Genomic DNA, 25618 nt, shown 5'->3' with positions numbered 1-25618 from the left:
CTCTTCTTTACTTTGATTATATATGATTTTTCGCCATCGTCTAATTATAACCGCCAGACTATCAACTTTACTTTCATGCAATCTTACTACTTGTTGTATAACAATCTGTTGTTTTATCCATTGTACTTATTTTAGCAGCCTTCTAATGTTAATTTTGTTAATACTTCCACTATTATATCTCATCACATTGTATTTTCAAACCATCATTGTTATTTTTAATGTTATTTTACTTCAAATCTCTTCAAGATTTTAAAATTCATTTCATTACTACATGTTATTTAGACGCTTATTTTTAATTTAAGGTTAAGACTATGGCTGATGATGCCTTCAGGGAAGGCGAAACATGTACCACTAATAGCTAACAAATTTATGTAAATCATCCAAGACGATTTTGTATTGATTAGGTGGTCTAATAAATAACTTAATGTTATTATTTCAATGTCCGGTATATCTCGGTGAGAAGAAGATCCAGGAGATAAAGACCCTGGATGGTCTTTCCTGCCAGGAAGCGCACTGTAAGTTCAATTCTAAAAATGCACCTGCCAAGAAGACTTCGGCATGATAGCAAAGAGTCTACCAGGTTTGTCATTAACTTCGGCAATACCTGTGAAGATTGCTGCGCCCAAGGCGGCTGCTGTTCCTGTGAGCAAAGCTGCAGAGAGTATAAGCTTGAAGGTTGGGATTACCCAACCTTTGACCACAAAGAAGCCTGTACTGCCTGGGAATCTTAAGCCAGCACAGCAGTGGGCGAAGGCCAACTCTCTCCTCCATGAGTTCGGCAAAAGCCATGCCCAAGCCAGCGGAGGCTGCATTGTCGACCGGGACTGGGAAAATATTTCCCAGCCCGTCTAAACAAGAAGAGACAGCAGGGAAGTAAGGAGCCCTTATCAGGCTCTCCCCCACTTCTCCTGTGAAAGGGGAATTGTGCCCTCCATCTGGAGGATATACATAAACGCCGGCAGATCCATCTGCTCCTAAACCTGTGCGCTTCCCTCGTAGGAGGAAACCCGCTCCTGAAAAGCGTCCAAAAAGCTCAAGGTGTGCATTATTATAGGTTAGAAAGTGTATTGCCGCTCAAAACCTAACACTCTTTCTCAAAAAATTCACACTGTGGCACTGTTACAATAGAATTATAATGGTTATGACAAGCATCTTACTGGACTGCATCAGCTAATCAGTCTGTTCATGGCGTGTATAGTCTGTAATCAAGAAACTAATCCCAGACCAGGTCATCAAATGGTCCTGTGAAATTGTAGACTATACCTGACACAATGGTATTATGCCAACCGGGATTCTGGTGGCGTTGGTGTTTTCACTTGTTCTGACATCTATAGCGAAGCAGTTCCATTAAGAACCCGGGTGGAGACAGTAGCGGCATGTGTTTTGTTACCTGTTATAACTACAGTTTGTAATGTTTATTTTCCACTAGACCTGCCCCTTAATATCATTGATGTAATTGGTTTTATAGATCACATCCCTTCTTAATGGGTGATTTTAACACCCATCATACTTTATAGGACTCTGAAATGCTTTGGATCAGAGGGAAGGAGTTGGAACAGTTAATACGTGTGCTGGATTTATGCATTTTCACTACAGGGGAACCAACACATTTCAGCGTAGCGCACGGTATGTTTTCCCGTATTGACGTTAGTCTCTGCAGCCATGCGCTCATTTCCCTGCTTCGGTGAGATGAACATGATGACCACTGTAACAGTGACTATTTCCCTATTACTCTTACTCTGTTGAAATGGAAATCCATTGAGGCTCCTCTTTGATAGATTCTTAAACGTGTTGATTAGCCAAAGTTCACATCAGTAGCCATCTTTACTGATGCAGAGGGCCAGAATGTAGACAGTGATATAACTTACATCATGCAAGTTATTGTTGCTGCTGCTGCTGCCGAGAAGTCCATTTCATCTTTTTCTGGGACTTCTCGACGAAAGCTCGTTCCTTGGTGGAAGGAAGAAATTGCAACAGCTATAAAACAATGCAGCCGTGCTCATAAATACTATCATAGGCAGCCTACTGTGGCCAACTTTGTAACCTTTACAAAACTCCATGCTACAGCGGCAGAGTATGAAAGCTTCACGGGACATGTCGTCCATGACGTCGCATTCACAGTCATCTCAAGTGTAGTCTAAACGTAGATACATTTCCTGTGTACAAGAATCATCCTCAGTACTGGGAATTTCAATTGCAGGCAGTATCGTCGCTGATCCACCCAGGGTTGCTAACCATCTAGCAAGCCATTTCGCTGATGTGTCTGGTTCTGGGAATTATCATAGTGATTTCCTGGCTCTGAAGTGGGAGGCAGAACGTCATCATCTTTGTTTTGCCATACAAACTTTGGAGGAATATAACGTGCCTTTGACAAAATGGGAATGCCGCAGCACCGTGGCACTTTGCAAGGACATGGCTCCCAAACCAGATAATATCCATAATGAGAAACGAGATGTTGAAGCACCTCAGTGAGATAGCCTCTTATATCTTTTTGAGGTGTTCAACCGAATCTGGGTAGAGGGTGAGTTTCAGTCACAATGGTGAGAGGGAATAGTAATTTCCCTTCTCAAACCTGACAAAGATCCCACGTATGCAGGAAGTTACAGACCTATTTTGCCTCGCTAACTGTCTGTGCAAACTCTTCGAGAGGATGGTGAATCGCAGACTTGTGTGGTGTTTGGAGGAGAGAGGACTTTTGTCCGAGTACCAATGTGGTTTTCGAGCCGCCCAATCTACTACTGACCACTTGATATTCCTGGAGAGTTCTATCCAGGATGCATTTCTCCAAAAACAGCATTTGGTGGCTGTTTTCTTTGACTTAGGAAAGGTGTATGACTCCACATGGCGATGTGGCAACCTTTCAGTTTTGCATCATTGGAGATTCCAAGGTAACTTACCAGTTTTTATTGAGAATTTTTTGTCCCTTGTCTATTTAGTGTCCGAGTAGGGAGGGCATATTCGCAATATCATTTGCAGGAAAATGTAGTCCCACAGTGATCGCTTCTCCGTGTCACTCTGTTTGCGATTGCCATAAATGATAGTTGCATTATATAGGTAGTCGCAGAGCAACAATTGCAGCAAGCTGTTAGGAGAGCAGAACAGTAGACCTTGGAATATGGCTTCAGTTTTCAACTACAAAGTCCTTTGTTCTTTTTGCCGGAAGCGCACTCTTCATCCCCATCCTGAGCTTTATTTAGATGTCGCCCTTTCTGTAGCTGACACAGATTTCTTGGGCTCCTTTTCAATAGTGTGTCATTTAAAATCCAAATGTACTAACTAACCGAATACTTTGAAGTTCCTTGGAGGCACTTCTTGTAGGGGGCAAACCGCACAGTGTTCCTACAATATTTTATCCAGGTTAGAATACGGCATTGCAGCATATAAGGTAAGGGGGGCATATAAGGCCCACTTACAGAGTGCCGTTTGCCCTTAAAGTAACAGAGATACAAGAATTTGTTTCAAATGAAAAATGTTCTTTGATATATCTTTTCACCAGATATCACAAATAAATAATTGTAAATATATCCGTGGTTCCCACATAGCTCACTTATGTAATTGGGCCTTATTTCCTGCTCTAACATATAATAAGACCCGCAGTGGAGAGTACCTTAACCTCATCTCTATGGGCAATTACGAGGTCAAATTTGAAGATGAAATGGCATGATTTGTAGATAAGAAGTTTTAAAAGACATGTTCATTAATTCAAAAGTATTTATGTTGAAATTTTAAAATTGAAAATATAATATGGAACATTTCACCATGCTAAGTTAGGAGATCTGAATTTTCCTCTTTAAAAGTTACAGGAAGCATCATTTCCTCTCATCTTACTCCAAGAAACTAAGCTAATGTATTTTAAAAAACTAATCATAACCACTAAATATAAAATACTTGAAATTTAAATCACACAAACATTCAAAAACACTTAATTTTCAAAAAAAAAAAAAATTTTTAACTTTTCTTTCACTTATTTAAAAAACTAATTTACTTTAAGGTAACATTTAATTTTGCATGAAATAAGAGTCTTTGATGTTTTGAAAACGAAGTCTGAAAACAATCATCCTTGTCGTTTATAGTCAGTCCAACACACACTTTCATCTCTTCCCTTGTTACTTCAGTAACCGTCACTGCGAGTGGCACAGCTGAAATCTCGAACAGCGAACAGGAGTGAGCGGCTCCTGACGCTCCGCTGGTGGTACGGCCACATGCATTTTTTAACGCAGGTTTGAGTTTCATCTATGCCTCCACACAACGCAACGCTCCGCTCGCCACTTGCACTGTGGCCAAAGCCTAATGCTTCCCTCGGTTTTTTGACCGAAGCCCCTACTCACAATTGTTCTCACAATGCTGGGATAACGCCACTCCAGATCTCCTGGCCTCCTCCCCCCGTGGGTGGGGGCGGTACAATAACACCCTCAGTATCCCCTGCCTGTCGTAAGAGGCGACTAAAAGGGGCCCCAGGGGCTCTGACCTTCGGAGCGTGGGATGGCGACCACGGGGCCTTTAGCTGAGTCCTGGCATTGCTTCCACTTACTTGTGTCAGTCTCCTCACTTTCATCTATCCTATCGGACCTCCTTTGGTCAACTCTTGTTCTTTTCCGGCCCCGACGGTATTAGGTTTGCGAGTCCTAGGGAGTCTTTAATTTTCATGCCCTTCGCGGCCTTTGTCTCCCTTTGACCGATACCTTCATTTTTTGAAGTGTCGGACCCCTTCCACTTTTTCTCTCTGATTAGTGTTATGTAGAGGATGGTTGCCTAGTTGTACTTCCTCTTAAAAGAATAATCACCACCATCTCCTGGCCTCCTGGCTTTTCTAAATTACATACCAATACTGGGAATCTAATCCAGGCCGAGGAGCTAGCATGCTACCCTGAGACCACCGCGGTAGTCTTTAATACAAAAGTCATGTGCAAGAACATGTCTTTGACTTCAAATTCAGATTAATACCAATCTGTACACTGGATAAAAAATATAAAATTGTTTGCATATTTAAAATAATCTTAGTCTATTTAGTATATTTGTAAAACTTTACAACCTAAAATAACATTGGGTTAGCATATTTTTGTATGAAAATGAAAATAAATCTTTCCTGCATCGTGACCTAGAGGGTTTTCGATTGCATCATCTTGTGTTCTTAACCAAATTCTATAAAATGTACACCGTTTCATTAATTATTTAATGCACTGATGAAAACCTACAACCCGTTTTCCAGTCATTGACCGGGTCAGGGATGACTAATTTACAAATATATATATAAAAGTGGATTAAACTGAAAAATCTGAATATCTGCATTTAACATGAAAATTATGAAAATTAACATTCATTAAATAAAATACACACTTGTTGGACCTTGTACTCACACTTACTTGTTACCTGCTTACTTACACATACGTTATTTGAAGGGCGCCAGCTGCCACTCAGTGCAGCAATAATAGAATGAGACTCTAGGGTGTGGGGTAATAAGCTTACTTTTGACAACATACCGTATAAGTTCTGGGAAAAGGAGATTGGCGTTCGGTTTCCCCATTAATTTTGAGGTTAAGATATTTTACTGTCAATGAAATGAAACTATGAATTCGTTTGATAGAACAATATATATTCTTTAAATAATATATCAAAAAATAGCGAGTCTTGTTGCGATAAAACAGATGAAAATATGAAATTATGACATTGCAACTGAAAGAAACTAGGCATGAATTTGAATTCTTCTTGACCGGACATTTAACAATTTATACGAAATATTTCCCTCACTGATTCACTTGACTGTACCTTCAACACTTTTAGTGTAATTACGACGTATTCCTTTGATCTGGTGTTTACTGTAGATGTGTCACGCCTAACTTGGTGATACATCCTTGTGACTGCTTCTTCTCCATCTCATCTGACTTCTTTGTAAGTCAATATGGTATTACCTCTTGGTAGGTCCTGGGTTGCCCTCTCTGACTTCATGGTAAGCCCTTGCGTCCGTGTCTTCCACTAAGTGACGGACGAACCATTTGGTCTCACTCTCTCAATGACCAATAATTAATGGCTCACTGAGTCTTCACCATCTCTCGTTCACACTGGTTGACTGACCAACTAAGGCCTCTTGATCTAGTAGACTTCTTCACTGTACTGCATCCGTATAACTAATGACTGACGCTACAATATGCACCCACCTTTTTTATAGACGTTGGTTGACACCGCTACGTAATCTCCAGAAATAACAATGACATACTCCCACAACGCGGCAAATATTACATACAGTGGTGAAATAGCCCGGAGGCGGCTGACTCTCTGAGCGCATATTCTAAATAAATACGATGACATAGCCATGGCGCGGCGTTGACTTGGCAGAATCGCCACTAATCTTGCACGATGTCCCAACGTCACACCCAATCTCTGATATATACAACAATTCTCACTGTTCAGGTATTGAGTGTTTTTCTACACATACGTATATATGCATACATCTAAGTACAATCTTGCAAGCAACAGGCAATTGCAAAATCGAATTAAATAAAACGGATAATTACAATAATAGTAACAATATCACAGATAAAATAATAATAATACTGACATAATAATAATAATAATAATAATAATAAAATACAGATAAAATCAAACAATAATAAAAATACAGATATCATCTTGTAACGGGATTTGAACCGTTACAGTCTATTTAGTATATTTGTAAAACTTTACAACCTAAAATAACATTGGGTTAGCATATTTTTGTATTAAAATGAAAATAAATCTTTCCTGCATCGTGACCTAGAGGGTTTTCGATTGCATCATCTTGTGTTCTTAACCAAATTCTATAACATGTACACCGTTTCATTAATTATTTAATGCACTGATGAAAACCTATAACCCGTTTTCCAGTCATTGACCGGGTCAGGGATGTAATGAAGGAAGCAGATATAGGCTGTTAGTACAATGGGGTCGCCACTCCCAAAGTGATTTATTAATGAATGATAGATGCTATGAAATGAGAATGGACAGTGTTGCTGGAATGACAGGGAAAAACGGAGTACCCGGAGAAAAACCTGTCCCGCCTCCGCTTTGTCCAGCACAAATCTCACATGGAGTGACCGGGATTTGAACCACGGTATCCGGCGGTGAGAGGCCGACGCGCTGCCGTCTGAGCCACGGAGGCTCATTTAATGCACTATTAAATACGTATATTATTTTAATGCTATCCTAGCACTAACATTCCTTTTTTTACTTCCCTTTCCAAAGAAAAGTTATTAAGATGAGATAAAGTCCCCTTCTCCAGTCTTGACTCTGGCCTAGCAACCAACTACTGAGGAGAGCCGAGTTCTCACTTTCTCCAACATGTAGCAGGCATAGACAATAAGCAGACGTGTAGGTTCAGTACCGACCAAAGAAGCGGAAAATACGAAAATCAAACAGTGGGCCTTAATACCTGCTGGGCCTTATTACCTCAGTCTACCTTAGATCAGCAAGGCAAAGCGTTCTTGCGAAACTGAATAGAAATTACCACAGCGGAATTTGGTTGTTAACCGAAGTATTCCGTACAAGCCTCATTGCTAGCCTGCTCGCTGAATCTGGTGTGCCGCGTTTACACCTAAGGCACCAATAAATATTATTGTCCTATGCTGCAAATTTGCGACAGATACCACTTCATCCAAACTGTCGCTGCATATTCCAAAATGGAAACTGTTGGCTGTGCGCTGCTTATCCACCAGCAACGTAGCCAGTTGGTGTACGTGACTGCTATCTACATGGATTGTTTGATGTACTTTTAGTTCCTTTTCTTGTCAGATGACCAAGTAAAGTGCCTCCGTGGTTAATATGACGATCTGAAATAAACCTGGATTTGCATACCGGCCCAAAAGAGAACACTGACCCCTCCGTATATCGGGGGCTCTTCTTGTCCGTTGGCCGGTATCCAGATTCAGAACATGTGTGGTTCGAAGGCAGAAGCTAAAGTAGGCTATGCGTTCGTTGTCGATAGTAACAGATTTCTGTTTCTTCTACCAGAAACCGGTAGTGTGTACACAGTAGAACTCTATGCTATCCTGGAAGCTCTGTGGTACATGCTGTCCAATGTACGCTGGCACTTTCTGCTGTGTACAGACTCCTTGAGCCCGCTAAAATCTATTGATGTATGTTTTTCTCGGCACCCTCTGGTGCAGCGGATCCAGGACAAGAGGGTCGGATGTTGGCGTTCTAGCACCAGAATCACGTTCTTGTGGCTCCCAAGCCACATGGGTGTAGAGGGAAATGAGTTAGCTGATAGGGCTGCCAAGGAGACGGTCACATTGCCCTTGTTGCCTTACAAGGTTCCAGCTAGTGATATTCGTTCACAGCGAGACATGTGGATATGTCCCATTGGAGTGGCAGGCCACCCCTCTTCCAAATAAGCTGAGAACAATAAAAGGAACTGTGAAAGTATGGAAGACTCCTTCAGGTTTCTTGGAAAGAAGCACTGATATTGTGTCTTCTTCGGATCGGCCACGGTATAGCAATGCACTTCTACTTACTGAAGGGAGAAGCCCCTCCCTGGTGTGTACTTGCGGCTGTCATCTTACCGTAGCATGTATCCTTTCGGAGGGTGTGGACCTGGCTGATGTGTGCCATAGTCGAAAACTTGCGAGCACCATCTTTCTCATTCTGCGAGATGATGAACAATCAGCAGACCTTGTCATCTGTTGTATGAGGGATAGTGGCCTATTTTATCCATATATAAAATAACATGTCCTGACGACTGACTGACTGATTCATCATCACCGAGCTAAAACTACTGGACGTAAAGAAATGATATTTTGGGGATACATTTATATTACAGTGTAGGTGCTCATTAAGGAAGGATTTTTTTGATATTCCATCGTTAAAAGGGGGAAAAGGCGGATGAATTTTTTGAATGAGTATATCTATATCTCAAAAACTTAACAGTTTAAAGACGTGGAAATTGGTATTTTTAATCGCCTTTATGAATAAATACGTATTATTTTGTTTTCAGGTGGGTAAAAGTGAAAAGGGGGTTGAATCCCTTGTATGAGGATACTTACGTCTCAAACACCGAAGATGTTACAGACGTAAAGATTGGTACATGGAATCTCCTTTAAAAATGAAGAAACACGTATCTTTTTGTTTTAGAAAAATCCACTTAAAGGGGTTTAAAAGAAGAAAAATGTGATGATTTTTAAAAATTAATATGTCTCAAAAACTTAACATGTTACAGACGTAAAATTGGTATTTAGAATCTCCTTTAAAAAAGAAGCATGTATTTTTTGTTTTCCGGAAAATCCACTAATTGAGGGTGGGGGGGGGGGGGGTGGAAAGAAGTGACGGAGGAGTTGAATAATTTTTATGAGGATACTCATATCTCAAAAAATGCAGATGTTACAGATGTGAAAATTGGTATTTGGAATCTCCTTTAAAAATAAAAGAAAACACATTTTTATTTTCGAATAGTCCACTTAATGGGGAGGGGGTGAAAAGCATTGAAGGAGTCTAATTCTTTTTATGAGGATACATATATCTGAGAAACTGAAGATGTTACAGACATGGAAATAGGTAATTGGAATCTGCTTTAAAAATAAAGAAAAACATATTTTTTTGCTTTTGACTTGAGAGAGGACCATTTCTCACATGTACAGTTCTACGTCGCATGTTCCAGAGTAGCTCTGCCAGTAGCTTGGATACCTTGGCCCTAAAAGGCAATACCACAAACATTGTTTACAACGAGTTTCTGGGGTAAAAGGAACTAAATTTTTCAGTGATTTTATATTTGAGGGATTTTCAGATAGTCTTGGTGCAGTACAGAGCAATGATTGCTTTGATCAAATTATGAAATTCACGCGAGTGAAGCTGTGGGTAACAGCTAGTTGTGTATAAAAGTGTATTTTCTGTTCATTCTGATTTTATTGTTAACTATGTTAACTATGTTATTTTATTGCTTCTGTTTTAGTTAGTCTTTGTGTATTTTAATGTGAAATTACCGGGCGAGTTGGGCACGCAGCTGTGAGCTTGCATCCGGGAGATAGTGAGTTCGATCCCCACTGTCGGCAGCCCTGAAGATAGTTTTCCGTGGTTTCCCATTTTCACACCAGGCAAATGCTGGGGCTGTACCTTAATTAAGGCCACGGCCGCTTCCTTCCCTCTCCTAGCTCTTCCCTATCCCATCGTCGCCGTAAGACCTATCTGCGTCGGTGCAACATAAAGCAACTAGCAAAAAAGAAATATGAAATTTTTAATTTGAATGATTTATGTGATATATCAAAGTCAATGCCTTTTCCTATTCAGTCTATTTTTATGTAATTTTATAAGGAAATAAGATATTGCAAATTAGATCCACACCGAGCTCGATAGCTGCAGTCGCTTAAGTGCAGCCAGAATCCAATATTCGGGAGATCGTGGTTTCGAACACCACTGTCACCAGCCCTGAAGATGGTTTTCCGTGGTTTCCCATTTTCACACTAGCCAAATGCTGGAGCTGTACCTTAATTAAGGCCACGGCCGCTTCCTTCCCACTCCTAGCCCTTTCCTGTCCCATCGTCACCATAGGACCTATCTGAGTCGGTGTGACGTAAAGCAACTTGCACAATTAGATCCACTGATTATTTTAAATGCATCATCATTCATTATCACTTTTTAAATTGTAGTCAGTGAATAAATTTTAAAACTTTAATTATCATTACATTTCATGACATACCATTAGAGGCCGATGGCCTAGATGTTAGGCCCCTTTAAACAACAATCATCATAATCATCAATAACCTTGTATTCGAAACTAAATAAATGTATTGTTACGTGTTGGTGGGGTAAATAAATGGGTACATATTCTAAGATTTATTAACTAGGCTTTAAACTGCACACATAACTTTCTCTCACACACACACACACTTACACAGTTCGGGTGTGCTCTCTCTCTCTCTCTCTCTCTGTTTCTCACTTGTTCTTACACTACACAGTTTTACATTCACACACAAGATAAACAGTTATGTCACCAAGTCACACGACCACACGCTCTCTCTTTCGCCATCACTCCGCACTATAGCACGCTAGTCTGACAATCACTGGCGGTCACTGGCTGACTGAGCTCACGACTGACTACAACTGCAACCCAGGGAAGTCACTGCTCCCTTATATATCTGCGCCAGTCCTTCCAGAACAGTCCGGATGTTGGATGTGTCCAGGGTCCTCGTGAAATGGAAGACTCCAGATTAATCATCTGGTAATTTCCATAGTTCATGCGGCGCTACTCGTGATTGGCGCGGTTGAAGCGTAAGCAGGTGGGCCGATACAGTGACGTCCCCCACCCATTGCAAGTTGGCATGGCAGACACCATAACCATTACATTGCCCCCTCCTTGAGACTGTTCGTCCCGAGCTGCTCCACGGTATGGGGCCGATGACCTAGATGTTAGGCCCCTTTAAACACAACAACATCCACGGTATGGTGCCAGACGGTTTGTTCAGTTGGCCACCACCTTCCCATGGGGGATCCGCTGGTTCCGGTCGAATGTGTCCTCGTTCCCAGTGATAACGATCCACAAGTGGCAGCCGGAACTTTGGTGGTTTTAATTTTGTCCACACCCGCATTTACTTTCAGGGCTTGAGCGCCTTCGTAGTCCTCCGGTGTGATGCACGGGACTGGTTTGCTTGTCCCAGATTTAGCCCTACTGAATTTCCTCTTCTTCTGGGGTGTGGAATTCGATGTTTGTACCGGCATGCAGTGTCCTGGTCAGGTGGCATCCTCGTTTGTTGGACATCGGTTCGTCTTCCATTGGTGCTCCGTCTCTTAGTAGGGTGTCCCTCCAGCCGCGTCGTTGCTATCGCTGCCTCCATCTCCTGGGACGTCGTCAGAGCCTCTTCGTAGTTCCGCTTCCTGCCGATCATCCTCTCTGGGTAGATCTCCGCGCCGGACAGCTTATCACAGGTGTCGGCCGACTCGAGCTTGGTGTCGCCTTGGGGTTACTCGTCTGAAATCACATCTCCTGTTCGCTTGATCTCTGCGCCGAATACCCGCAGCATTCTATCGGCGCGCTTAGCCCCTCTAGCAGCTGGACTCGGTAGGCGGCTCTCCATTGATGGACACCGCAGCACTTGTCGAACACTCCTACAACCTTCTCGTAGGTCGAACATGGCCTTGGGCTGCATCTTACCATCATCTTCTGTACACATAGTTCGGCTATCGCGTGTTTGGCTCTCTTCATGGACGTCGATCCGGTCTCGAACCGGGTCCGGCATGTTCTCTTGGAAGTAGCCCCATCATCCCATGGGGTTTCCACCTTCACGATGGTGGAGGTGCCACCGCTGCTAGCAGGATTCATCCGTGTCTCCACAGCCATCGTGTTCGCACGCGCAGGGCATTCGCTTCCTCCGCTGGGCCTCGAACTCTGAACTCCACAACCGCGAGCAACTCTTCGGACCGCTTCTCGTCCAGTTCGTTGTTCTGCACGATGTCATTGTCGACCTCAGTTTCAGGAGACCGCACTTTGTCTTCAACCTTTAACTGCTCGCTCTTTTGTTCACTTAAGTCTGTTTTCAGTTGGTCCGGGTTAGATCTCCGTTCAGATCTCACTTCACTAATGAGTTCGTCATAGCTGGATAAGATTTTATTTTCAAGTTCACTAAACTTAGAAAAATCTGGAGCTGTTTGGAATTCATTTCACTCGTAGAAGTTCCTGCGGACTACAAAATACATTACCAGATACTCGATTCGGGCACTAGTTTCAACGTAAGAGATTATCCACTAGTTCATCTCGCTTGTCGATCCCACTTTTGATGCCAGTTGTTACGTGTTGGCAGGGTAAATAAAAAGTACAGAACCTGGTAGCATCCTATTTCTAAGATTTATTAAATAAGCATTAAACTACATATTACTACACATAACTTTCGCTCATACACATACACAGTTCGCATGCGCTCTCTCTCTCTCTCTCTCTCTCTCTCTCTCTCTCTCTCTCTCTCTCTTAGTTTCTCACTTGTTCTCACACTACACAGTTTTACATTCACACAAGCTAAACAGTTATGTCAGTAAGTCATAAGTCATACGTCATATGGCCACACACTCTCTCCTTCGCCGTCAGTCTGCACCGTAGCACGCTAGTCCGACAATCGCTGGCAGTCACTCACTGACTGAGCTCATGACTGAACTACAACAACTGCAACCAAGGCAAGTCACTCCTTCCTTATATATCTGCGCTGGTCCTTCCAGAACAGTCCGGATGCTGGATGTGTCCAGAAACGTCGCGAGGTGGAAAACTCCAGATTAATCGTCTGGTAATTTCCATAGTCTCATGCGGCGCTACCACGGACGGAAGTGACGGGGGGCGGTCTAGCACTTAAGTCTTGCTCGTGATTGGCACGGTCGAAGCGTAAGCAAGTGGGCCGATACGGTGACGTCCCCACCCATAGCAAGTTCTCATGGCGGACGCTATAACCATTACAGCATATCTTTTCTATTTGTTCATGTTTTCCCCATGTGTAATTCTGTCATTTCTTTTACTGGTTTTAATGGTAATTCTAAATTCCCATGGAGGGAAATTGGTGGAAAAATATCTAATTCCCTCCATGGGAATTTAGAATTACCATTAGGAATTGCTAGGCGGGCATTAATTCCATTGTGGAGTTTTATCTCCTGTATTCAGTTATCAGACTGTGCCACATAAGAGGCTTCTGATAAGTTAACCTGCATACACCCCAGCATCAGTGGGTAGGGTCTGACACATCCCACTCTGACGAGTCTAGTGTCAGACCTAAGACAAAATGCTGGTTAATAGAGCAAACGCCTGAAAAGCCAACATCTAATTTTTGATCTGATTTACTGGTTTTCCCACATCCATGGGGTTGCGGCTGTGAACTGTGTTGCACGTGTGGATTTGACCGTTTTTCACACCTGGGTGTCCTTCCTGACGCCAACCTTATATGGAGGGTATAATCACTATTGCATGTTTCTGTGGTAGTTGGTTGTGTAGTTTGGTGTTTGAGTATAAAGAGGAAAGTTTTGGAACAAACACACCCCCAGTCCCCGAGCCAGAAGTATTCATGTTGCAATTAAAATTCCCGACCTGGCTGGAAATCGAACCTGGGGCCCTCTGAACCGAATGCCTCAATGCTGACCTTTCAGTCAAGTAGTTGGACAAGTGAACCTTCTGACTGATTCATCAAGAAAGTTGTTCTGCTTAAATATAACCTATGTGAGTTATATATTAGAGTGGTAGTCAACAATCATTCACATTTCACTGCATTCTTTTACATTTTAAAACTATTTTTTGTAAAGGAAATTCTTACAAAACCCCTTTCACTGGTGTTAACCTATCTCCTTGTTCTACTTAGCTTAGTTAAGAAAATATATCATATGCTGTAGAAGTTAGCCTTCGCATATCCGGTTTTTCCTTTACCTAGTACCGACGACGATATTAAAGGTTTTAAATCCTACATTATCATAGTGTGTTTATGTGCACATTAGAGTGAATACCGGTATCTAGCTTTCAGAAGAAGATGAAGGATCTCTGTATGTCAACAGGCCTGGGAGTCATTTGTTGGAAGTGCCTTGGCCTCCTTGTTAGTGTTTATAAAAAATTTAGCTAGCAAATGACGCATGTTTGAAGACATTCCATTTTCTCAAGATTTTTTCTTTTCTTGCGCTAATGGCTTTACGTCACATTGACACAGATGAGTATTATGGCGATGATGGGATAGGAAAGGCCTAGGAGTTGGAAGCGGCCATGGCCTTAAGTAAGGTACAGCCCCAGCATTTGCCTGGTGTGAAAATGGGAAACCACGGGAAACCATCTTCAGGGCTGCCGACAGTGGGATTCAAACCCACTATCTCCTGGATGCAAGCTCACAGCCGCGTGTCCCCAACCGCACGGCCAACTCGCCTGGTTTCTCAAGAATTACTTGCTAGATTTTGTAAATAATCACACCTCTGAATTTCCAATAGCCTGTTTATGGCTCTGATGCTAGATGTAGAAAGTGGTATAGTTCCATTTGAAAAGCAAAGTAAGTACCGTTATCTTGGCAGATATTGACATTTGGGACAAGTACTGCATATATTATTATGAGGCCTTTTCTAATATTACTATGAATGAAAACAGCTTTCTGATACCTTTAATAGTTTAAAAAGTATTTTAGGTGAACATTTCAGTTCAGTTCATGTTTGTGGGTTACTGTAGTCACGTCCTAGTTCGTGAACCATGGGCAACGGCTGAGTGGCCTAGTAAGTGGTCCTGAGAGTCGGGATACCAGTTGCTATGGAATGGGAGTGGGCATCTCGGACATATTCTGAGTCGTGGCCCTCCTTGTGCTCAGGTGGCTAGGACTACACAATTCACCGGTGGTCCATAACCCGTTAGAGGAGAGATCCTCACTTGGACTATGTGCAAGTAGGGCAGCATCCTGCTTCATGAATTTACCGAGCTCAGAACACTTTAAGCAAGCTTCGGACCTATGGGAGTAATGGAGTCCCACTCCCATTTGACAGGCGAGGGACTCCTTGGAAACAACTTGGCGAACAAAATGGAATTCGATGGGGACCTATCAATATTAATGGGGCTTATGGAAGAAAGAAGGTAGAACTTGCTGAGTCAGCAAAGAGGATGCATCTGGATGTGCTAGGAGTAAGTGATATTTGGGTAAGGGGAGATAAGGAGGAAGAGATAGGAGATTATAAAGTGTACTTGACGGGTGTTAGAAAGGGTAGGGCAGAGTCTGGGGTAGGGCTCTTTATCAGGAATACCATTGCACGCAACATAGTTTCTGTTAGGCACGTAAGTGAGCGAATGATGTGGGTAGATTTGTCAGTGAGAGGAATTAGGACAAGAATTGTGTCCGTGTATTCACCATGTGAGGGTGCAGATGAGGATGAAGTTGACAAGTTCTATGAAGCATTGAGTGACATCGTGGTCAGGGTCAACAGCAAGGATAGAATAGTGCTAATGGGCGATTTCAATGCGAGAGTTGGGAATAGAACTGAAGGATACGAAAGGGTGATTGGTAAATGTGGGGAAGATATGGAAGCTAATGGGAATGGGAAGCGTTTGCTGGACTTCTGTGCTAGTATGGGTTTAGCTGTTACGAATACATTCTTCAAGCATAAGGCTATTCACCGCTACACATGGGAGGCTAGGGGTACCAGATCCATAATAGACTATATCTTAACAGACTTTGAATTCAGGAAATCTTTTAGGAATGTATGAGTTTTTCGGGGATTTTTCGATGATGCAGACCATTATCTGATCTGTAGTGAACTAAGTATCTCTAGGCCTAGGGTAGAGAAAGTGAAATCTGTCTGCAAACGTATAAGGGTAGAAAATCTCCAGGATGAGGAAATTAGACAGAAGTACATGGATGTGATTAGTGAGAAGTTTCGAACAGTAGACAGTAAGCAGGTTCGGGATATAGAAAGTGAATGGGTGGCATACAGGGATGCTGTAGCAGAAACAGCAAGGGAATGCCTAGGAACAACTGTGTGTAAAGATGGGAACAGGCGAACATCTTGGTGGAATGATGAAGTGAGAGCAGCCTGTAAACGTAAAAAGGCTTATCAGAAATGGCTCCAAACAAGGGCCGAGGCAGACAGGGATTTGTACGTAGATGAAAGAAACAGAGCGAAACAAATAGTTGTTGAATCCAAAAAGAAGTCATGGGAAGATTTTGGTAATAACCTGGAAAGGCTAGGTCAAGCAGCAGGGAAACCTTTCTGGACAGTAATAAAGAATCTTAGGAAGGGAGGGAAAAAGGAAATGAACAGTGTTTTGAGTAATTCAGGTGAACTCATAACAGATCCCAGGGAATCACTGGAGAGGTGGAGGGAATATTTTGAACATCTTCTCAATGTAAAAGGAAATCATCATGGTGGTGTTGCAAACAGTCAAGCTCATGGGGAGGAGGAAAATGATGTTGGTGAAATTATGCTTGAGGAAGTGGAAAGGATAGTAAATAAACTCCATTGTCATAAGGCAGCAGGAATAGATGAAATTAGACCTGAAATGGTGAAGTATAGTGGGAAGGCAGGGATGAAATGGCTTCATAGAGTAGTAAAATTAGCGTGGAGTGTTGGTAAGGTACCTTCAGATTGGACTAAAGCAGTAATTGCACCTATCTATAAGCAAGGGAACAGGAAGGATTGCAACAACTATCGAGGTATCTCATTGATTAGTATACCAGGCAAATTATTCACAGGCATCTTGGAAGGGAGGGTGCGATCAGTCATTGAGAGGAAGTTGGATGAAAACCAGTGTGGTTTCAGACCACAGAGAGGCTGTCAGGATCAGATTTTCAGTATGCGCCAGGTAATTGAAAAATGCTACGAGAGGAATAGGCAGTTGTGTTTATGTTTCGTAGATCTAGAGAAAGCATATGACAGGGTACCGAGGGAAAAGATGTTCGCTATACTGGGGGACTATTTAATTAAAGGTAGATTATTAAAATCAATCAAAGGCATTTATGTTGACAATTGGGCTTCAGTGAGAATTGATGGTAGAATGAATTCTTGGTTCAGGGTACTTACAGGAGTTAGACAAGGCTGTAATCTTTCACCTTTGCTGTTTGTAGTTTACATGGATCATATGCTGAAAGGTATAAAATGGCAGGGAGGGATTCAGTTAGGTGGAAATGTAGTAAGCAGCTTGGCCTATGCTGACGACTTGGTCTTAATGGCAGACTGTGCCGAAAGCCTGCAGTCTAACATCTTGGAACTTGAAAATAGGTGCAATGAGTATGGTATGAAAATTAGCCTCTCGAAGACTAAATTGATGTCAGTAGGTAAGAAATCCAACAGAATTGAATGTCAGATTGGTGATACAAAGCTAGAACAGGTCGATAATTTCAAGTATTTAGGTTGTGTGTTTTCCCAGGATGGTAATATAGTAAGTGAGATTGAATCAAGGTGTAGTAAAGCTAATGCAGTGAGCTCGCAGTTGCGATCAGCAGTATTCTGTAAGGAGGAAGTCGGCTCCCAGACGAAACTATCTTTACATTGGTCTGTTTTCAGACCAACTTTGCTTTATGAGAGCGAAAGCTGGGTGGACTCAGGATATCTTATTCATAAGTTAGAAGTAACAGACATGAAAGTAGCAAGAATGATTGCTGGTACAAACAGGTGGGAACAATGGCTGGAGGGTACTCGGAATGAGGAGATAAAGGCTAATTTAGGAATGAACTCGATGGATGAAGCTGTACGCATAAACCGGCTTTGGTGGTGGGGTCATGTGAGGCGAATGGAGCAGGATAGGTTACCTAGGAGAATAATGGAGTCTGCTATGGAGGGTAAGAGAAGTAGAGGGAGACCAAGACGACGATGGTTAGACTCTGTTTCTAACGTTTTAAAGATAAGAGGTATAGAACTAAATGAGGCCACAACACTAGTTGCAAATCGAGGATTGTGGCGACGTTTAGTAAATTCTCAGAGGCTTGCAGACTGAACGATGAAAGGCATAACAGTCTATAATGATAATGTATGTATGTATGTATGTTTCAGTTGACTCGTCCTGTGTGTACAGTATATACACTGCTGTTTGAAGAAAGTGAAACACCAAGACCGAGAACTGTGATCACAATGCAATTTATTCCACATATTAGGGACATGACAAGACACAAACAATTACAATTACAGAACTGTTCCTGCACGGTGACCGTGGAAATTCAGTACAGCGTAGCGCCACCACGCGCTGCAGTCAGAGCCACTAGATGTCGTGGCATTTAATCACAGAGCGCCTGCATATGCTGCTGGGGAACACTCTGCCACGCGGTTTGTAGGCGCATCCATAAATCATCAACAGTGGCTGCAGGAGGATCTGAACGAACAATGTGCCGACCGACCATATCCCAGGCATGTTCATTGGGTGACATATCCAGCGAACGGGCAGGCCAGGGAAGCAGTGGTATCCGTTGTTCTTCGAAGAAGGCTTGCACATTTCTTGCCACATGCAGCTGGGCATTATCCTGGTGGAATATGGCGTCTGGAATGGCCTGTGGGAGGGGCAGTGCCTTGGGCTGTAAAACCTCCCCGATGTAGTGGTAGGTATTCATATTGCCCTCAAGACGTAGGAGGCGAGATCGCATGTTGACGCAGTCAGTGTTGACGTGCCCATTGCAATCTACGGTGTTGGTTGGGTCTGGTCGATGGAAGCCGGCGCAATGGCATGCATGCCACCAGTCCGGCCCTCAGGCATTGAACCGTCGACGCAGACATCCCCACACCTGTTGCAGTGCTCCAGTGCGCCCCAGACCATCGCACTTGGCGTTTGTCCGCTATGCCGTTCAACAATACAGTCTACCCGATGGCATTCAGCATGGCGGCGTCTAACGCATATGCGGCCATCACTGTAGGACAAGTTGAGGCGGGACTCGTCCGAAAACACTACATTTTGCCACTCAGCACACTAGTGTCAGTGTTGACGTGCCCATTGCAATCTACGGTGTTGGTTGGGTCTGGTCGTTGGAAGCCGGCGCAATGGCATGCATGCCACCAGTCCGGCCCTCAGGCATTGAACCGTCGACGCAGACATCCCCACACCTGTTGCAGTGCTGCAATGTCGAGCAAACACCGTGGACAAAGCTGTTCTGTCTGTTGCGGACAAGATGGCGGTCATCTCGCGCTGTGGTCACATTGTGTCGTCCAGTACCCTGTTGGCGCTGTGTATGGCCCTCTTCTCTCCACTGGTTCCACATATGCCTCACTGCTGAAACAAACCTGTACGAGCCGCAATGTCACGGAACGACAGACCCATCTCCCGGAGCCCTATCATTCTGCCCCGTTTGAACTCACTCGCATGCTGATATTCCCTCCTGTGATGTCGGCGAGGCATAGTGGCACTTGGGTACACGTTTCCATTTCATATGATGGCTCCGCACTGACTGAGCGTTGCGTAACACTGCCCTGGCCGGTTACACACAGAAGGGCACTGCTGGCTCTACGTGCACGCCATGTCTCTGCAATTTAAAACACTTCTTAAGGTTCCACTGTTCTACACGTCTTCTGATTTTGGCGAGTTTCAGACCATTGCTTCTGAGTGTTCCACTTTCTACAAACAGCAGTGTATAAAATCTTAGTATTTAACTGTGTTTTTACATTTCAGTTTAGTAATCAGCAGAAAATACCTGATCATGTGTTGTGGAATTTTTTTGATATTTTATTCAAAAGACATTAGCCAGGAAAGGTATAAAAGTGGGGAAGAAATTTATGAAACCCGTTCTGTTATTAACTATGTTAAAAGGAAGTGTCCCCTTTGTGTTTCTGTGTGTTCAATCATTTCAGTTATTTTTAGTTGCTCTGCCACAATTGAACTACAGTATGGTGTGCATTGCTATTTTCCTTAAGAGCACATCATTATTAGGGATGGAAGCTCTTTGAATGAGTTACCTGATTAGGTACTGAATTAGCATTTAACTAATTTCTTAATTCTGTTAGAAACAGGACGTACCATCTTGTATCTCACTTGGATGCCTTGAAATAAGAAAGTCCAAAACGTTTTACGCTAGTAATGAAAATAGGTGTATTATTGCTTATGTGAGAAATATGAGATATTATCAAAGGATTGTATTATTTGTGAATGCATTACTTTGGCTTCATTTTTAGTTTCTTCATTTACAGTGAGGAAAGCTAATGCCACTATAATTATTTCTCTCTTTTTCAGAAGTGTCTCCATGGTTTAGATGAAACCGAGAAGATGCCCCGAAATAAGCAGGTCCTTACTTGATCTCTCTCCTTGCTTATTGCTTGATATAAGTTGGTTCATAGATTGCAATTGTGGATATTAAAATGCTTCATCCTTTTATTTTGGGTGGATAAACTGTAACCTCTTATTTTGTTTAAGATTTATATTGTACCCTAGACTTTGAGAGTTTAATGTTGTTTCTGTTAGACTGCTCTCTTGTTCTTCTACTGCAAATTGTCATATACTTTTCCCATTCCTGGTTCCACAAACATACAAGTAAGCTTCAGTCATAGCATACGTAGTAAAAATACACCCCTTTAGACTGTAGAATGACTAATACAATGCCAGTAGTCTTGCTAGTACCTTCGTTTACCATTTATTTCTGTTGGACAAATATGGTATGTGTGTCAAATGGTCTGTTTGTACAATACCGTATAGTATAGTATCCATACAAAAGGAGCATTGCATTGTTGAGCCTTGTCCTTTCTTCCTTTCCAGACATCCTGGACTGAATCTGCTTGAATTTCTATGTCTTCTCCAATGTGTTTTTCCTTACTTGGATTTTAGCTTCACATTACCAGTCCTGAAGATTAGGGCTAGATTTTCTTGTATTGTTTGAGGCCTCCAAACCCAAATGAAAGTTTACTTTCAGACTGTTTCATATTACATGCATCTTTACAGTTATGTTTATTTCATTCAGTTTTATAAAAATATAAGCATTTTGGCATATTTTGAGATATAGCGTAGTATGTTTAAAAATTAGTACTTCGATTATTTTTGAAGGGTTCGAGATGGCATTCAAAACAAAACATGGATTTAACTCCAAAACATCATCTATCACACAAACAAGTATAACCCACCTGGCTCGAAATTTACTATGTAACGAGTTGTCTTAAACGTCTGATCTATTCCCTTGCTGCACTATACAAGACATGAGGAATATTGTTCATTACTACCGAACAAGTTGCCTGCATGGTATGGGCCGTGTAACTAGAAGCTTGCATTTGCAAGATGGTCCATTTGAACTGCACCATCGGTAGCCCCGAAGATTGTTTTTCTGTGGTTGCCCATTTTCACTCCAGGCAAATGTTCGGGCTGTTCCTTAATTGCCATGGCCACTTCCTTCCCAGTGCTGACACTTTCCTATCCTGTCATTGCCAAAAACTTACTGTTCTCTTGTTCTTCTACTGCAAATTGTCATATACCTTTCCCATTCCTGATTCCACATACATACAAGTAAGCTTCAATCATAGCATACGTAGTAAAAATACACCCCTCTAGACTGTAGAATGACTAATACGATACCTCTTGCAAGCAAAACGTGCCCACTACTACTCTCCCTATGCCGCTAGCTAATGTTAATTTCCTTCATTAGCGGGACTTTAAATATTCACCTTCAAAACTCATAATAACAGAAGCTTCTGAATGTATAATTTTTTTCCTACAGTACAAGTACCATTTTTGTTTGCCATTGAAATCTAATGTGGTTTAAAGTTGTCAATATTTTAACCGTTACTTTCTGGAAACCAAAACTGTGACTGTGTGGATAGTGAACTTCATCTCCTTGTGTAGAATTGGACTTTGCTTCAACTTAAGTGTGACTGACTCCTCTTTAATTTTTCCTGTCAGGGAACTTTTGGTAGTTCCTGTTTCATTCTAAACATAATACTGTTATTTTTCAATGGCAAACTCGCATTCATTTCCACCCTTCATAGCTGATCTACAAGGGCACTTTCATTCATTTGGGAATTGGTTGGATTTTAAACCTGATGGAAATCATTTCCTTACTTAAAAAGCACATTATTATTCCTGTTAGAACTATGACACATTGATGTGATTCATCTTATATAAATTACTAATTAAAGTACTCAAATAATCATTCCTTTTGTAACATTCTTCATCAGTCTTTTAAGCAGCCCATTTTCACTTGACTAGCCAGTTCTTTGCTTGGGTGAAACACATCAACTAATATTTCCAGTGTGATTCCTTGTAATCTTCGGGCATCGTAGATAATTAAATATTATGATCGTGAATTGAAACCTTTGTCATTATTTCCTTCTTTGGAGGGCCCATTTGGGCTTTCATATTTATATAGGAACTTCTTGAGAGATTTTTTTTTTTATTTTTTTTCAATTTCATTGTAGTTGTGCATTTCATGAGTACATTCAATGTACATTCGATTTTGTAATTATCTTTTTGATGGTAATATTTTCTAACCATACATACATAATACATAGACTGTTATGCCTTTCATTCTTCGCTCCACAAGCCTCTTATTTCTAGCTAGCTCCGTGGCCTCGTTTAGTTCCACATTTCTTTTCATAAAATATTGAAAAATAGTTTAACCATATTCTCCTTGCTCTCCCTCTGCTTCTCTTACCCTCCATGTCTGAGTCTATTATTCTCCTAGGTAACCTATTTCCTCCATTTGCTTCACATGATCCCACCACAAACTAGTTTATACTTACAAATTTTTCAATAGAATTCATTTCTAACGTAGCCTTTATCTCCCCCCCCCCAAATTCTAGGTACCCTCCTGTCATTGTTCCCACCATTTAGTACAAGCAATCGTTCACACTACTTTCATGTCTGTTACTTCCTACTTGATAACCAGAGTTGACACCGCTTTCACTTCCGTACAGAAAAGTGGTCTGAAAGTAGACTGATGTAAACTTAGTTTCATCCGAGAACTTGCTTCTTTCTTACAGAATATCAATTGCAACTGTAAGCTCACTGCATTATCTTTGTGGCACCTTGTTTTAATTCAACGTAATATACTACCATCCTGCAGCCTCCGTGGCTCAGGCGGCAGCACGCCGGCATCTCACCGCTGGGTTCCGTGGTTCAAATTCCGGTCACTCCGTGTGAGATTTGTGCTGGACAAAGCGGAGGCGGGACAGGTTTTTCTCCAGGTACTCCGGTTTTTCCTGTCATATTTCATTCCAGCAACACTCTCCAGTATCATTTTATTTCATCTGTCATTCATTAATCATTGCCCCAGAGGAGTGCGACAGGCTTTGGCAGCCGGCACAATTCCTATCCTCGCCGCTAGATGGGGGCTTCACTCATTCCATTCCTGACCCGGTCGTATGACAGGAAACAGCCTGTAGATTTTCATTTTCATACTACCATCCTGAGAAAATACACATTGTAAATGTCTGATATGATCCACCTGTTCCAGTTCCATATTCCATACCTGGCATTCAGTCCTCTCATGTTTCTTGATATCACTTTAGTCTTAGAAATGCTAATTTTTATATCATACTCCCTGCAGCTCTCTTCAGGCTCCAAATTATTAGACTGCAGGCTTTTAGCACATTCTGCCATTAAAGTCATCAGCATAGCCAAACTGCTTACTACATTTCCACCAAACTGAACCCTCTCTGACATTTTATGTCTTTCAGCAAATGATCCAGGTACACTATTAGCAACTGCTTTGAACCAAGAAATTGTCCTACCATCAATTCTCACTGCAGCCTAATTGTCAGCATATTTGCCTATTACATTGTACCTCTAATCCAATAATCCCCCAGTACAGCTAACATCTTTTCTCTGAGTACCTTGTCATATGTCTTCTCTACATCTATAAAATGTAAACGTAACTCTCTATTCTTTTCTTAGCATTTTTGAGTTACTGGATGCATTGAAAGTTAGAAACTTCATTTTGTTCCGTATTGAATGCATTTTGTTCCGTATTGAACTGGGATTACAGTAAAATGAAAATGTTAAAGGTCCACCTTTACAATACCATGAATGTTTATTGATGTGAATATATATCACATAACGTCTAGAGAAGGTTGGTACTAGTTTCGACCCTCATTGTGCGTCGTCATCAGCCAACAAATCAATTGAGCAAAATGCAACTTATCGAATAGCAATATATAACACATGATAGCACCTACAACACAAATGTTAAACTATGACTAGTTGAAATATAAAACACATGACAGCAAATACAAGGACTAATGTTGAAAGCTAAATTGTCAGCTCCCCTCCTTTCAACATCTATGCCATCACGCTACTGAAGGTGAGTTCGCCTCCTTTCCCTTATGTTTCTTTTGGCTATGTACATTTATATCACGCCTAATTTGGCTTTCAATCTTTTCGTCAGTTCTCCACATTTCCATACTGAACTGGGAATCGTGACGTTAATTCAAATTATGATCTTCCCAAGACCACATTGTTGGCTTCGAAACCACCTGAATTAAGCCTGTTAATTACCGCAACTTAAGAGAACAAGATTATTCTTCCCACTGGTAACATATGAGGTCTTATGATTTATGCACTTCAAGCTGGACTATTCTCTTGTTTATCAAGACTCAACAACTGGGATACTTTCTCAAAATTGTTATGTTTTACAGTCAGACACACCACATCATTTCAACTGGTTATAATCTAACAGTGACTTTATAGATGCTGTCATATGTTTTAGATGATTATATGCACCATACCCTCACCATTTTAATGTTACATTTAAAATTTGCCTTAGTTGGTGCATTTAAATGTTGTATATAGATACGCCTTATGTTCTACAAACCTCAAGCTGGACTACTTTCTCGTGTATCATACCCTAACTAATGTTACCTTCTCTGTTTTGATTTCATTGTTTTAATTTTTGACAATTTAGCTTTCAACATTAATCCTTGTATTTGCTGTCATGTGTTTTATATTTCAACTAGTCATAGTTTAACAATTGTCTTGTAGGTGCTATCATGTGTTATATATTGCTATTCGATAAGTTGCATTTTGCTCAATTGATTTGTTGGCTGATGATGACGCACAATGAGCGTCGAAACTAGTACCAACCTTCTCTAGACGTTATGTGATATATATTCGCATCAATAAACATTCATGGTATTGAAAAGGTGGACCTTTAACATTTTCATTTTACTGTTACTGGACGCATACTGAAACCTAGTCCTAACAGTCCCTCTGTGGTAAAACACACTCGTTTCATCAAACTTTCACTCTGCCACAGACTGCATTCTCCTTTCCAAAATGCCA

The 25618-nt window shown here is 41.6% G+C and overlaps 1 protein-coding gene across 7 annotated transcripts in view; it reads left to right on the top strand.

Moving 5' to 3' along the window:
• Marf (Mitochondrial assembly regulatory factor) overlaps nucleotides 1–25618 on the top strand; it is a 601407-nt gene that overhangs the window by 28222 nt on the left and 547567 nt on the right. For 4 of the 7 annotated variants that reach the window (XM_067141663.2, XM_067141658.2, XM_067141661.2 and 1 more), the window contains one exon: nucleotides 20594–20644. The exons of the other annotated variants lie outside the window; for them this stretch is intronic. The gene's annotated coding sequence lies outside the window, so the exon portion shown is untranslated. The remainder of the gene's footprint in view (nucleotides 1–20593; nucleotides 20645–25618) is intronic. 7 annotated transcript variants of the gene reach the window in all.

This window comes from Anabrus simplex, chromosome 2 (assembly GCF_040414725.1).
Source record: "Anabrus simplex isolate iqAnaSimp1 chromosome 2, ASM4041472v1, whole genome shotgun sequence".
Classification (NCBI taxonomy): Eukaryota; Metazoa; Arthropoda; class Insecta; order Orthoptera; family Tettigoniidae; genus Anabrus; species Anabrus simplex.
Note: the sequence above shows the minus strand (reverse complement) of the source record. Positions and strands in the feature narration are given on the sequence as shown.